Genomic DNA, 13,774 nt, shown 5'->3' on the forward strand with positions numbered 1-13,774 from the left:
CCTTTACAAGAGTTGCCATGGTCATAGTGACTCTTCACAACAATAGAAACCCTAACTAAGACACATGGAGAGTTCAAAGTCAGCTCAAGCTACATAAGACTCTATTTCTGAAAAGGGGATGGGGGAGGCAGTGAGATGGCCCAATGGGTAAGTATACTTTTTCCAAGCCTGAGTTTGATCCCCAAGACCCACATTGTGGAAAGAACCAGCTCCTGCAGGTTGTCCTCCAACTCCAACGTGTACATTCATGGAGCACGTACCCTCCCCACATATATATTTATAAACAAATAAATATAAATAAAAATACTAAGAAAGAAAAATAACAGGAAAGAAGGGAAAGGCTGGAGAGAGAAGTTAGTTGTTAGGAGTGCTTGCTGCTCTTCAGAGGACCAGAGTTCAATTTACAGCACCATGTTGCACAACTAACAGCTTCCTATAATTTGAGTTCCAAGGGATCGGCACCATCCTTTGACCTCTGAAGGCAATTGTACTGTGCATGTATTAGCCATACAGACAAACACACATATACTAACCACAAAAATCAAGATAAGTCTTGAGAAAAAAAGGAAGGAAGAAATTAACTTAGACAGGTTTAATAATTTCTCCTGGGCCACATTTAGTAAGTGTGTACTGGAAACAGGATTTAAAAATAGGTTTTCAAATTCAAATAGGCTTTCAGGATTCAAAAAAAAAATCCATTGTGATTCCTTGCTGTTTTTAATATATTTTTCTCTTAAGTAGATAAAAATCTTCATATGGAGGAAACTCTAATGATATTTCTGCCTTTCACTTTATTTTACAGGAAAGATTTCTGTGGTAACCAGATCCTAATACACACACACACACACACACACACACACACACACACACACACACACACACCATATACAGTCTGCCTCAAAGAGGAGAAATAAAGACCCTTCCTTCCGCCCTGATCTTACCAGCAAAGCAGCATCAAGGTTGCAGTGACTGTGTATCTAGGTTTAAATGCCAATAATTGCCTGGATAGAAAGAAGTCACAGCAACCATAGAAAGAATTCTGCGGAGAATAAAAATGCAATTCCAGAAAGGGGAGGGGTACTCTGGAAAAGGGAAGTCATAACCCTAATCAGTACTTTAACTGAAACAAGCACTTTTTAAGGTCAAAAGAACTTTGTGCAATCAAGGCTTAACAAAACAAAATGGGCCAAATTGCATAAAAATAAGTCCTTTCTTAGATTTCCAGTGACGTTAGAAGCCACAGGACTTCACCATCTATTCAAATTACAGCCTTCTCTTCCAGCCTCTAGTGAGATGCTGGGTCAGAAACCACCATCTGTTCATCTACGGCAGCATCTACGATGCCTGCTCCTCAGCTCTGATCTCCTGCTCTCTCTAAATTTAGTCCCCCTGTAGCCAGAGCAGGAGCGTCATCAGTCCCAAGACTTGCATGCCATGGGTCCCAAGGTTCCAAAGAAGACCTGGTGGGGTCTGAGCAGTCAGGCCAGAGGCATGAACATGGAAGTGCCATGTACAACACAAAAGAAACAGTTCATTTTTTGATCACTGCTTTTACTAATGTGTCTGTGGTTGCAAAGTAGTTCAGAGAAAGAGGAAGAATTAAGCTATCGCAAGTCACTTATCTCTAGAGTGAGACAATTGGTGATGCAGATCCCCGAAGTCCCCTCTAACTTGCACATTCTGAGTCCAAGACTAAAGATTTCCAACTTTCTCATGGAAGAAAATGTCGAAGCCCGCAGCTTCACTGGTCATCTTGTTCTTGTTTCAAAGAGGGAGTTATTTAGCCTCTTTAGTCCCTGACTTTGCATGCTCAGAAGATAGACAATAACATGCTCTCCACACAAACACTGTATATAGTGAGTTGGAGTGAGAAAATCAGACCTGATAACATACTTTCTTGAAATATTTGTTTAGAAACTTTTGCACGCATATAGTATATTTTGATCATATTCACCCATTACCAACTCCCATTTCTCCCACTACTCATGTTGTATTCTTCTTTCAAACAAGTTCCCCTCTTACTTTCAAGTCTTGGGTGAGGTGTTGCAGGGTTTAATTAGGGCCACTTGGATCAGCCTTGGTGTGGGGGTTCTTTACTGGAATATGGGCAAATAACCAGTAGCTATTCCTCTGAAGTCGGTGACTCCTCTCCCCCAGTTGTCATTAACTTCCAATAGCTCCTGGTGGAAGGGTGTGGTTTCCCAAGGCCCTCCCCCACCAGTGATGGGCACAGATCTTGTGCATGCTAACCACAGCTGCTGTGAGCTCTGGGGAGTAATGGCCATGTCATGTTCAGAAGACAGCGTGTCACAATACTCCTCCCCACCCATCCTCCAGCAGTTCTTCACGCCCTTTTCCCATGATGGTCATTGACCATAGCAGGGAGGGAAGAAAGCTTGATAGAAATGTCTCATTTAGAGCTGAGCACTCTGCAGCACTGTCACCAGTTATGAGTCTTATCATTAGCCATTGTCCCCTGCAAACGAAAGCTTCTCTAAGCAAGTCTGAGAGCTGCACTGACCTATAGGTATAAAGATAAACATTCAGAAGGCCACTGACAACATGTCGATGAAGCAAAACCATCCCCAGAGCCTATAAACTCTCCCTCTCCAAATATGAGCTTTTGAACAAATTTCCAGGGCAAGGCATGATCTCCCTGCTATAGAACAGGCCTTAAACCCAATCAGAAAGCACTTGATTACCCCCATAACTGTTATGCCACTGTTGCTAGCGGGCCTATCTTCCCTGTAAAGTCAGTATTATAACATACAGGGTTCACAGCGCAATCAAGATCATTGAGGACCTTTCTTCTCCAGCATCCTGTGTAGTGCCCTCTAGCACAATGAAAGCTTTGCCAACATATTTTCTAAGCCTTTAAATTTTAAAGAAATTTTAGAAAGCGATATGGGAGGGGAAATTGACTCTTGGGAAGTGCTTCCCATGCATCATAACTTTGCCTGTGTTATTTTCTCATCATGCTAATGCATTAGGACAGCCTCTTTTAGAGAGGTAGAGGGACTGTTTATATGTATCTGTCACCACCACTCAGTGGAAATATAGGCATCTATGAGGATATACGGTAGCTTCTGATGATTGTATATACTGGCCATGGAGAATCCTCATCCACAGAGCCCCAGAACCTAAGCTAATCTGCTTTCCCAGTCCACCATGCCTGTCATATCCTAGAGGGAAAAATGACTCCAAAGTGGGTCTGACATGGTACCCAGAGTGGAATCCTAGGTGGATAACTCAGGTCTGAAAGCTCACTCATTTGCACTAATATATACTGATGACAAAGTAGGATCCCTGAGATTATTTGTCACTACTATTTATGCCACTTCATTCAGGAGGACCAAGAGTTCAAGGTCATCCTTGGCCATATATTGAGTTTAAAACCAGCCTATTCTATATGTGACCCTATCTCAAAAAACCCAAGCACTTGAACACAAAATAAACAAAAATCTTAACCTACCAAACCCCAACTCCCTTTGAGATACCTAGAAATATTTGGTTTACATTCTTAACTAAACACAAAAGCCTGACTTGCAGAGGCAAAGGGTAGGGATGTATTATATTGATATATTATTTGTATTTTAATAAATAAATCTTGCCTGAAGACCAGAGGCAAAGCTAAAGCCACTAGAGGTCAGATAATGATGACATATATCTTGAATTCCAGAATTTGGGAGGTAGAGGCAGAGGAATCTCTGTGAGTTCAAGGCCACCCTGGGCTACACAAGACTATGCAGAAACAAATCCAGGTGGTGGTGTCTCCCCTTTAATCTCAGAACTTTTGAGATTCAGAGTTGTTAGATCTAAAGGAAACTATAAATCAGTAGTTTCTAGACCTTTCTAATGTGGTAGACCCTTTAATACAGTTCCTCATGTGGTAACTCCCAACTATAAAATTCTTTTAGTTGAAACTTCATACCTGTCATTTTACTACTGTTATGAACCATAATGCAAGTATCTGATATGCAGGATATCTGATACACAACCCCTATGAAAGGCTCGTCTGACCCCCGGAGGGGTTGTAACCCACAGGTTGAGAACCGCTGCTCCAAATCCTCAGTTATACTAGAATAAATAAGCAGAGAAAAGTTATGTCTAAACAGACTGAGGAACCTTCTGAAGAATCTCCGACTGGGACCGGTCGCCTGGTCTCGAGGGCCTGCAGATTTATTCAGGAAGCTGATCTCACTGTCTGTTCTACGCTTAGGGATGGATGTTGGGACAAAACAACAGTGGCCTGACATTGTCTGGGAGGCCGCTGCATTCCAGAGGGCATTAAGGCAGTCAGAAGCATGTTTCAAGTCCACTATTGCTTTTCCATTCCTTTGTCCTGTGTGTTCTATAAATGCCATTTTCTAAGATGTGTTAATCAACACCCCCAAAAACCATACCTGGAACCATTTTCACAGTCTAAGGGAATATTTCAGCCTACCTAAAGCGGAAGTTAGACAGAGCTTGGCTAGAGTACACGCTTTCCAACTATTGCCCTTCTCTTCAGTAACAATATAGCCAGTTCCATAAGAAACATAACCATAGAGATTCCTATCTTAACAAAGCTAATAGGAATACATTCTTATTTTCCCTAAGGTTCGTAACTTGGCTCCTTTCAGAATTCCTGCTGTTTCTCCCTATCGCTGATCCTTGGTGTACATTGGTTGTCAGCCTGCATGCCAGGCCCCTGCATTGAGGTCTTCTGTGGGAAAGAGCTTGCGTGCTTACGCGTTCATATTAGTTCATCACATTAAGGGGCTTAAGCTTTGTTTCTGTTTCTGAACCTTGGCAGGGCCTCTTCATTCTCTCACAAGTGAAAAGCAAAACTCTGCCTCGGGCTGTTAATGGTGCCTACCGAGAGCCATGGAATGTGAGTGATTGGGATCTGGGAGATTACTACAGGGGACAGCCCACAAGGCCTCTGAACGCCCTGCTGGCTCCAAAATATGGGAACCAGAGATGGACCCTCAATTCGTGCTTTACCAAAAAAGGAACTGGGAAAAGAGAAACGATGCTCACCAAGTTTGTTTTTTTTTTTTTTTTTATCTAGGATAGTATTATAGCCTCCGCAGTTCAGAAGAATCCATACAGTCAGATATAAAGAATGTGAGCAGCTTAGAACACAGAGAACCTATAGTGACCCCCGAAGTAGGAAACTCCCATTGTATGGGAAGCCCTCTTGTTCCTGTAGGTAGATGTCAATGAAAACTGAGTGGGAGTAAAGAACTTAACACAAAAATAAAACGTTATTATGATTGACTTAGCTCCAAGTACGAATTCCCCGCCAGTGCACTCTTAATTGATAGTCAGACACAAAGTCTAATGTAAACTGACGGTGGTGACGTCACACACAGTTCTGTGAGCCCGACTTCCACAAAGCACACGAACTCAGTCTCAAGGTGACCAGAAGCAGTGGGGTGGCCTGAGAGTATTTGATCACATAGTGGCCTTTTTCTGATTTGTTGATGGAAAGCCTCACTCTGTGGGCTAGGCTGGTTTGGAAGTCACTATAAGACACAGCCCAATCTCTTACTTGTTGTAGTCCTCCTGCCTCAGCTTCCAGGCTGATGAGAGAACAGGCTTGAACAACCACACTCAGCTGCACAGCATGATGCTCAAACGAGAGCCATTTCTATAGCTTTTTTTTTACCTTTTTCTTCAGGGTGTATTAAATTCCTCCAAATTCCCTATAGGTTTATTGTATCTGTTAGACAAAAGTTATGCAGATAGATTTGCTTCTGAGGAGGAGAATTTGGGAACTACAAAATCCCAAAGGCTTTTCAAAAGTCTGCCTGCTGTTTTCCCTTCTAGTTATGGTGCTTCTTCTCCCTGTTTCTCCCTCTCTGCTTCTACCACGTTATGAGGAAAGAAGACGGTCCCTGAAACACTGATCTGATGCTAGGACCCAATCATTAAGAGCACACGCATGCTGCTCTCACAGAGAGCCTGGGGACTCTTCCCAGTGTCCACATCAGACAACTCACATCTGCAAACAACTCCAGCTCTGAATAGTCAAATGCCCTTTTACGGCCTTCAAGGACACCTATGTGCATGTGCAAATACACACACACACACACACACACACACACACATACCACAAATAAAAAATAAATCTTCTTTTGCACCCAAACCCTTCAGATCTGTGCCTGGAGACATTCCCGCTCATTGCACAGATCACTTTTAGTTGAGATGCTGGTGGCACACCTCTATAATATCCCAGCACCAGAATCTGCAAGGCTGAGGTGTAATGGTCACTAGTTCAAAGCCAGTCTGAGATACATAAGGAGACCATGTCTCCAAAGAATAAAAAGTAAAAATAATTAAAAAAATAAATGAGTTTAATATCTTGAGGGGAGGACAGTGAAATCCAGGGCTCTCCGAGACAGGACACTACTATCACTATTAACTCCTACATCAGCGCCTGTCTATATGCCTATGTATCTGTCTCTTGCTATCCATCTATCTGTGTCCATTTATTATTTATTTAGGTGTGTGTAGGTATGCATCGGAGGTTAGAGGATCATGAGTTTGAGACCAGTCTAGCTAGACAACATGGTAAGAATCTGTCTTTTTTAAAAAGTCATTAACAGGCTGAAGAGATGGCTCAGAGGTTAAGAGCATTGGCTGCTCTTCCAGAGGTCCTGAGTTCAATTCCCAGCAACCACATGGTGGCTCACAACCCTCTATAATGAGATCTGGTGCCTCTTCTGGCCTGCGGGCAAACATATAAGCAAACACTATGTACATAATAAATAAATAAAATCTTTTTAAAAAGTCATTAACTATGTCAACAAGGAAGAGTTTCAATAGCCTACTCATGACAATTGTCACGAGCCATATATCTTAAGAACATTCTTGTTTGTTTGTGCTTATATTTGTGTTAAGTCTGGATCTCACTAGATAGCCCTAGTTGTCCTGGAACTCACTCTATAGACCAGGCTGGCCTTAAACTCACAAGAGATCCGCCTGCCTCTGTCTCCCAGTGCTGGAATTAAAGGCGTGTGCCACGATATTTGGCTACTTGGTGCAGTTTTTAACTGACTCAAAACCTGTATGGACTTAGACTATTCTTTCTTTCCAGAGGAATCATTCCCTGTGAAGAGACTTTCAGTAACTCAGTTTTCAGTGTCCTTTCAATATACAGACAATACCTCCCTGGGTTAGAAGAAAATACTCAGAGGGTGTCTTTCATTTTTATTTATTTGTTTTTAGTGCTCTCACCCAGCTGCTTGAGAGATGACTCAGCAACCTACAGCGCTTGTGGCTCTGGCAGAGAGTCGACTAGGATTCAGTTCTCAGCACCCTGATGGCCGCTCACAAGCATCTGCAGCTCCAATTCCAGGGGATCCAATGCCCTTTTCTGGCCTTCTCGAGCACCAGCACACATGTGGTACACAGACTTACACTCACACCAAATACTCACACATATAACATAAGTAAATCTAAATAAATATAAATCTGAATTATTGTTAGTGTTCTTTACTCCATCTCTTCACTTTTAATGGATTCGTTTGTAAGATGCACGTATCGGTGGATTGATTTTTGTGGAGGTTACACACACGCATCTACAGCCAATGTGTGGAAGTCAGAGGGTAGCCTACAGGACTGTTTTCTCTTTCTGCCATGTAGGACCTGGGGCTCAAATCCAGGTTGTGACTCTTGGCTACAAACCCCCTTGTCACTGAGCCATCTTATAGGCTTTATATACTTTTTATTTTTGAGACAGAATCTCACTCAGTTATTCAGACTCACTTTGAGTTTGCTCTGTGTGTGATATATCCTAGGCAGAGGTCAATGCAAGTGTCCTCCTCAATTGTTTTCCACCCTTTTTTGGGGGGAAAGGTGGTAGTTCGAGACAGGTTTCTCTGTAGCTTGTACTGGAACTCACTCTGTGTAGACCAGACTGGCCCTGAACTCACAGAGATCTGCCTGTCTTTGACTCCCGAGTCCTGAAATGCTAGGTGCCTGTGCCAACTTATCTTTTAAGCCCAGCTCCACCTATCTTTTAAGACAGGATCTCTCACTGAACCTGGAGCTCAGTGATTCAATGCTATCCCTTCCTTCAACCCCTACAGCACTGGGGTCACTGGGGTCACAGAAAAGTACCACTGTGTCCCACTCCTCTGTGCACATTGAAAATCTGAATTACGATCATAGAGGACATTGGAAATTTTGTTTTGAGTAGTTCACATTGGAAAGTAATTCCTTGAGGCCGAGGACGACCTTGAGCTCCAGAAACCCTGCTTCTTCGTTCTGAGTGCTGGGATTATAGGTGCATATTCAAACACCCTACTATGTGCAGTAACAGGGACAGACCCCCGGGCCTGCTGCATGCTAAACTGGCACTTTGTCAACTGAACAGCATCCCTGGCAGACCTGGAACTTCTTTCTGCTGTAGCTTCTTGGAACAGGAATTGCAGGCCTGTACCACCAAGTCCAGCTAATCTTTTTTCAAGATTTATTTTTATGGTTTTTGTTGTTGTTATTTTGTTTTTGTTTTATTTTGGTGTGTGTGTGTGTGTGTGTGTGTGTGTGTGTGTGTGTGTGTGACTGCTACGTGTGTGCCCATGTCTATGGAGGCCAGAAAACAGTGTCAGATCCCATGGAACTAAAGTTACAAGAAGCTGTGAACCTCATGATGTGGACACATGAAACTGAACTCAGGATCAAACATTTTTTTTTTCTCTCCTGAGACAGGGTTTCTCTATGTAGCCCCTGCTGTCCTGGAACTCTCTCTCTGTAAACCAGACTGACTTTGCACTCAGAGATCTTTCTGTCCCTGCCTCCTGAGTGCTGGCTCAAAGGTGTGAACCACAACCACCACCACCAAACACTCAAATTCTTTATAATTGTCCCTATCACGACATAAAACTTCAGCGCACTGCATGAAGTGCAAGCATGGCACCAGAGTAGGAAACAGTGATGCTTTCCTATGCCCCCAGTTATGTGGGGCTTGAAGGAAGGAGAGAGTTGAAACTACTGAGCTTCAGATTCAGTGGGAGATCCTCCTGTCTTAAAAAGGTAAATTGGAAACAGTTGAGGAAGAGACCTGCATTGACCTCTGGTCTTCATATGCCTAGGAACATGGCTATATCAATGCATACATACATGTACACTGCATGAACCTGTACATAGACCCCATCTCCCTCTAACTGGAAAAGTTATTGACATAAAAATATCCAGCTAACTGTTCCAAGCCACTTATATGTTTTAAAGGTGCACCTGTACCACAGAGCGCACATGGAAGTCAGAGGACAGCTTTGAGGAATCATTTCTTTCCTTCTCCCGTGTTGGGCACACAGGATCCCTGTTGTTTCTGTTATACCATGTCCCCCAGAAAAGCCAGTCCCCCAGCCCAAGAACAATTCCCTTCTCTCTGTTTCCCATCTTGTAGAAGGTGTGCTGGAAAGATGAGTCTCCACCAAGTCCAATTGTTTTCAATGCGAATTCCACGCATTGAACTCAATTCACTGGTTTGCACGGCAAGCCCTTTCTCCCTTCAATCCACCTTATTGGCCCTGTGACAAAGTACTTCACACGTTGAACAAGCTGGGAAAACTTCTGTGATACCCGAGTTTACTTCCACAATAGAAAGGAGTATGAAAACCTGTGTTTTTCTCACAGCTGCCTTGACAGGCATCTAGACAAGGAAGAGAAACCAAGGACTCTCTCTGCAGGTGGCCAAACACAGCTCGCTGAGGCAGAACAGCATGTGAGCTAACCAACCTCTATTTCTGGTCCCGCAGAAGCCGGGTGAGAGGAGTCTCCAGGCGGGCGTCTGATAGCTCATGTTTTTACAAGTGATTTCTCACAAATATTTTCTTATTTTAGAACGTAACTTTACTGGCGATCTAAATTTGTTTTTATCTGAAGTGTCTAGACAGGAGCAAAAGAAGCTCTGAAATTAGAAATAAATATTTTCTCATTTGCACAAAGCAGTGAAGACGCTCCACCAGCAAGGAGGTGCAGTGTGAGGGGCAGAGCTGGCCATGGAGGTGCAGACGTCTGAGTGGCTGGTATTCTTGAAAGTCATAAAAACAGCAGATGGGGCTGGGATGCAGCTCAGTTGATAGAGTGCTTGCTCAGTATGCGAGAAGCCTGGGGTTCAGGGCCCCGCACCACATAAACCAGGTGACTTTGTGTCCTTTCCAATCCCAGGACCCATGTCAGGCAGCTCACAGACACCTGTAACTCCAGCTTCAGAGGATCCAATGCCCTCTTCTGCTCTTCTGGCCACAGAAGACACACACACACACACGTAAATAAAATGTTAATCATTTTTTTAAAGTGCATATGTTGTCGCCTATGTTTTATATCCAGGTTCAACAAAGATCCCACCTACATTGCTCAAATGACTTATTTGGACCCAATTTGGCCATTGCAACCCACATGGTCTAGTTCACAGTAGCTGCACAGAAAGAAAAGCAGAAAAGCACACACTCAGGAGAGACAGAAACTGGCAACAATGTAAAGCTGTTTGATCTAACAGACACCAAATGGCCTCCCCCACACAGACCGTAAACGACCTGAAAAATCTCCATCCCGGCTTTTACAGTAGTGTCTAGGAACTCCCTCTTCCAGATGACGTAATTCCAGCTCAACTACCACGATTTAGAGAAATCAAATCGAGTCTGGGATGAAAGCTGCCAGCATTAAGCTCACTTTGTCTGCTGTGTATTGTGCTCTCACTGTGGTCTGTTAGTGTATGCATGTGTGTTGTGTGTGTTGTGGGCACTTGTGCCGTTACAGACAAGTGGAGGTTAGAGACCAATGCTATCCTGGAGTCAGTGGACAGAACTTCCCCCTTTTACATAGGAGCCTGGAATTCAACCAGGTTCACCTGGCAAGAACTTTTATGTGCTGAGCCATATAGCCAGCCTTGTCTTTGTTTTATTTACAGACAGGTTCTTCTTCAGTAGCCCAGACCAGCCCAGAGTATTCACCACATAGCCCAAGCTTTCTTCTGCCATGATTCCCCAGAGCTGGGATTACAGCATAAGTCACCTGACCTAACCATACTGTCTAAGTGAAATGCTGCAAAACTGAAAATATTGGAGGAAGTATAGGACTGTGACTACATTCCTGAAAGAAAAAAAAAGAAGTATTTCTTGCCATCTCATCATCTCTTAACCTCAAAGGGAAGAGGCCACTGAAGTACTAGAACAGAAGGAATAGATCAGAAATGACTAGAAAGTCAAAGACCCTGTTGGTCATTTTCCTCTATCACAATGCACAACCAGGCCAGGCATTCCCGCTGAATTCTGCATGCGTGGGACAGTGAACAGACAGTAGAGATGTGAGGAAGGTGGGAGCAGGAAGGTCAGCCACGCTGTGGCTTTGATTCCTCTACAGGAAACAGATAAGCAAGCAGCTTACTGCCTTCTCCATTCCCTGGTAGGTTCAGGCAGCGTTTCCCCCTTTCCTGTTTCTGGTCCTGATTCGTATCTAATCAGCCTGTGGAACACCTGAAGCACGTCATCTCTGCTCCACCAGGAGCTGGCTGAAGGCCAGGGATGAGCAGAGGCAGACAGCATGCTCGACTTCAGGTTTGCCTTCCCGGCCCTTTAAAGCTCTGCCCAATACTTCTACCCATGTAGACCTTACACCCAGGGAGCTGCTTTTATCTGACTGAATGCTTTGTCTAGGTTTGCTCATGTGGCCATGGTTTGGCATACTTCTCTATGTGTTTCCAATACTGATATACTTCAGCATCCCTACCAGTTATAAATTGTGTTTTTTTGAGATTATTTATAGTCATTTATAAATTCATAAGAGTGGAATCTGAATGTCAATGCATTTTTTTATTGTGAAAGTTTCACTGTACCACTAGACTCTTCCAACACACACAGATTCTCCAGGGATTACGCACAGTGAAGCTAAGCCAATTTCTCATCCTATAGAAGTCAAAGAGCACCATTGGCTCATAATTATTTAGTATTTTAAAAGTTTGTTCCTAGGGCATAAGATAAATACAAAGAGATCACATGCTCTTCTATGGACTATTCTGGGACTTTTGCCATGTTCTCTTGAAATCCATGGAATCTTCCCAGAATTTCTGAGAAGAGGCCCTGTACTGCCCTGTACTTAGAAGCGGAAGCCGGCCATCTTAGATTTTTAAAACTACATTTTCTTTAGAATATGGTTGGGTAAGTTTAGACAGCTATGTACATCTGAATAACAACATTCCTTAAAGAAAATGATTGAATATAGAATATTCTTAACAACCTAGAATGTCCTTCCTCTTCCTTTTCTTGGGTCCCTGTTCATTCTCTTTTGATGTCAATAAATTGGTTTTCCTTTCCTTCTTAAAAAAAAGATTTATTTTTATTGTCTTTAATTATTATAGGAGTGCATATGAGTGGAAGTCTGGCAGAGGACAGACATGTTGGATACCCAGAGACCAGAATTACCAAGGCACCTGCCGTGGGTGCTGGGAACCGAACTCAGATCCTCTGAGAGAACAGCTAGCAGTACTCTTCTGCCCAGTTTACCTCTCTCATTCCAGTTTTGACTTTTCTTAGATTTCACTTCTGGGGTTTATGTAATATGAATCTGTTTTTGTTTTGTTTGGTTTTGTTCAACATAATGGTTTTGAGGTTCATACAGATTTTTAAAAGAATTAGTAGTAACTGAGTAGCATTCCATGTGGGCCGGCTGTCATCCACAAGGAAGCTGCTGGCTGGGAGCATAGAGGAACGTCAACAGAACACAACACAGTCATTTCTAAACACTCAGATTCATAGCTTACTTTGGGCTACTGCTTATGCCTATACATAGAGCACAGTCTGAGTGGTCATCTTTGAGATCCCAAAGGAATAAAAAAGGAGAACGTGGGGAAAATAGGAACCATGCGAATCCAAAGTCAAGAAGCAAGCCCAGGATTGGAGGATAGGGTGCATTGAGAGACACATCCCCTTGTGGCTCAGCATGGCTCTTGGTCCCGGCTCTCATCTCAAGAACTGTGGAAAGGACAAGATGGGACTTCCTGAATGAACAGTATTTCTAGCACTATCCGCCTCTTGTCTTCTCAGCTCTTTTGACTTTCTTCCTTTCTCCTCTTCTGGATTTTGTTTTGCTGTCTTTATAAAGTTTTTCTTTTTAAGTTTGTGGACATATATTTACTGTGCACCGAACATATTCCTTGACCTGCCCCCCCCCCATGTAAAAAAACTCCTTTTTGAGATAGAGTACCATTCATAACCCTCCTACTTCAGCCGCCCTGGACATGTGCCACCATGACAAGGAAAGACTCTGCGTGTGCACATAGACATTCGGACAGTTTTTACCTGCTCGTGTTTTGTTTCCTGGAATGGTCTGAAAGATGATTCCAGCTTCAGCTACCACAGAAGTAAAAGGAAAACTGTGTAGATGGTTCTGTTGGGTCCTTTTCCTTAGACAATGGGAAGCACACCAGAAAGGAAGAAAGGGAGCATGGGAGAACTGACGCAATCGCTCATCTTCAGGAACTTACTGTGCTGGGCAGGGTGGCCCTCACCTGTCACCCAGTACTCAGGAAGCTCAGGCAGGGGCATTACAGTAAATTCAAAGACAGCCTGAACAGCAGAATGAGACCTTGTCTCAAAAGGCACATGTACATACCTGTCCCCCCCCCACCTCACACACACGCATATAAAACACGCATGTCCACAAAAAAAGCCCTCTACCAATTTTACTTACTACCGAGCTGTGCAGGGGAAAATACAAACAAGTCAACTCTAAAAATAAATGAGATCAAATTTAGTTTGATAAAATTAGTTAGGTGCCCTTGGAA

This window comes from Microtus ochrogaster, chromosome 21 (genome assembly GCF_000317375.1).
Source record: "Microtus ochrogaster isolate Prairie Vole_2 chromosome 21, MicOch1.0, whole genome shotgun sequence".
Taxonomy (NCBI): domain Eukaryota; kingdom Metazoa; phylum Chordata; class Mammalia; order Rodentia; family Cricetidae; genus Microtus; species Microtus ochrogaster.